The 2,593-nt window shown below is 45.0% G+C and overlaps 1 pseudogene; it reads left to right on the top strand.

The window, feature by feature from the left end:
- Positions 1 to 351: 351 nt before the first annotated feature.
- LOC111747492 lies at positions 352 to 894 on the top strand (annotated as a pseudogene).
- The last annotated feature ends 1,699 nt before the right edge of the window (positions 895 to 2,593 follow it).

Here is a 2,593-nt window from a genome sequence, read left to right as displayed (position 1 = left end):
CAAAGGGAAAGATTTTTCTCCTGGAAAATCGGGATCTTTACTAGTAAAGAGAGTTTGGCATTTTCTGCAGAAAGAAGAGTCCCTTGCCCTTCTCTCACTCCTCTCTAGCTCTGGGATCCTGTCCCAGACAGCTGAATCTGCAGTAGGTCCAAGGGAATGGTAGCTGGGCTGGCCGCGGAGGCTCTGAGCCCTATCTGTCCCCCTCACCCAACTCTGTCCCTTCAGCCCCACCCACAGCTGAACGAGCCAAGGCAGGATTGAGGACCCAGGCCCCCTCAAAGCATACCATGCTCCACCCACAGGTGCTGAACGCCAATGAAGAAAAAAGCAACAGTGGTCTTTCAGCCAGAACCTCCATCTTCCAGTAATTCACCAAAATGACCAACACAAAGGGAAGGAGGAAAGGCACTCGCTATATGTTCTCCAGGCCTTTTAGAAAACATGGAGTTTTTCCTTTGGGCACATACATGCGAATCTACAAGAAACGTGATAGTATAGACATCGAGGGAATGGGCACTGTTCGAAAAGGAATGCCCCACAAATGTTACCATGGCAAAACAGGAAAAGTTTGCAATATTACCCAGCATGCAGTTGGTATTGTTGTAAACAAACAGTTAAGGGCAAGATTCTTGCCAAGATAATTCATGTACATATTGTGCATATTAAGCACTCTAAGAGCCAAGATCACTTTCTGAAATGTGTGAAGGAACATGATCAAAAACAGAAGGAAGCCAAAGAGGAAGGTGCCTGGGTTCAACTGAAGCGCCAGCCTGCTCCACCCAGAGAGGCGCACTTTGTGAGAATGAATGGAAAGGAACCTGTGCTGCTGGAGCCCATTCCCTATGAATTCATGGCATGATAGGTTTAAAAAAAAATTAGAAACCCCTAATTGAGTAGATGTCCCTTCCTCCAAAGAAATATTTAAAGAAAAAAAAAGCAACAGTGGTGATTGTGGAAACGCTCAATGACAGGTGGAATCTTTGTCCCATCCCTCAAAGCTGTTACCTTCATTCAAATTCAACACATTCCAACACCTGCGCCGCCAAGCCTGGCTGGCACCTGGCTCCAGAGAAGACAACCACAGACCTGTGGTCTGAGCCCCAGGCCCACAAGACCCTGAGGGGCCGATTGTGCTCCTGTGCCCAACCCATTCCTCCATCTTGGAGGTAGCCTCCCCACAGAGGTCTCCTTGCTCTCCACTCTGCACAGAACTCCCCCAAAAGGATTATGGGGACCTCAGCTTCTTTCAGCAAACTCACACAACAAATATTGACTGGCCATTTTCACCTCTGAATGTAGCCCCCTTGTTTTGCAGCTTCTATTATGTCCATCTTACAGATGAGGACACTGAGACTCAGGATAGTAAAATGCCAGGCTACTTTCACTTTACTAGCTGTGTGGCTTGGGGTGATTTAGTTAAATCCTTTGTGTCTTAATTTCATCATCCGTAAAATGAGATAATAGCCGTAACAGAGCTAGGCACTCAGTAAACAAGCAACCTACTTTATCTGTTACTGTTCTTAGTGTTATACCCAAGCCATTAGTTTGCATTTGTTCATACAGTTTTTCTATAGGACCTGGCACCCTCATAGAGGCTGTGCTCTGTATGCTTCTGTGCTGGTGCTGTCACATCCTCAGAAGCCAGAGATGTCAGGCACACAAAGGCTTGGGGTCGATGATAGAGGCAGACAGCTCCCAGTCAATACACCCACGCGACCTCCAACCACACATCTAGTGTTCATGTCTTGCCTAAAGCAACCCTCGCTCTATCTGCCAGGGAAATGAAATAATGCCAGGTTAACCTGGAGGCATCCTGGGGAAAGGCACACGTGTTCAGGGAAGGGCTGCAATTTCTCCAGTCTGTCAGTGCGGTGAACCAGTCTCCTGGCCAGGCACTCAAGGACTGAGGCACAGTATAGCATAGTGGCAGGTGAGCCATGTATGGTGGCCTGTGAGCAGGGTCCTTCTCCTGGCTCTGGCACCACATTGAGGAATGAGCTTAGACAAGGCGCCTCTCTTCTCTGGGCCTTAGCTCCCCTTGGACAAAAAGAGGCTCTTGATTTTGATAATCATAGTATATACGTGGATCGAATGTTTTTGATTGTTAACTAATTCAATCTTTAACAACATTCCTATCTATGAGGGGCTATTAGCCTCCCCATTACACAGATGAGAAAACTAAGGCACAGAGAGGACAAGTTGTTTTTCTAGGGTCACTTTGATTGCCAAGCTGTTTGGTTTCAGAGCCTGTTTTCTTAATCACAACATCTAAGATGAGAATCATTATTGGATTTAAGAATTACCTGAGCGCTTGTTTAAAAGGCAGCTTCCTAAGCCTCCTCTGTAGGGATTATGAATCTGGATGTCTGGCAAAGCGCAGGAATCTGGCTTTTTTTTTTGGTCAATTGTTTGCATTTCCAAATGGAAATAAGCTCCCTTTAAAAAAAAATAATGGTTAAAAACCATGCATAACATTATATTTACCATCTTAACTATTTTTAAGTGTACAGTAGTGTTAAGTAAATTTATATTATTGTGTAACAGATCTCTAGAACTTTTTCATCTTGCAAAATTAAAACTTTATACTCATTAA

This window comes from Pteropus vampyrus, unplaced genomic scaffold, assembly GCF_000151845.1.
Source record: "Pteropus vampyrus isolate Shadow unplaced genomic scaffold, Pvam_2.0 Scaffold225, whole genome shotgun sequence".
Taxonomy (NCBI): Eukaryota; Metazoa; Chordata; class Mammalia; order Chiroptera; family Pteropodidae; genus Pteropus; species Pteropus vampyrus.
Note: the sequence above shows the minus strand (reverse complement) of the source record. Positions and strands in the feature narration are given on the sequence as shown.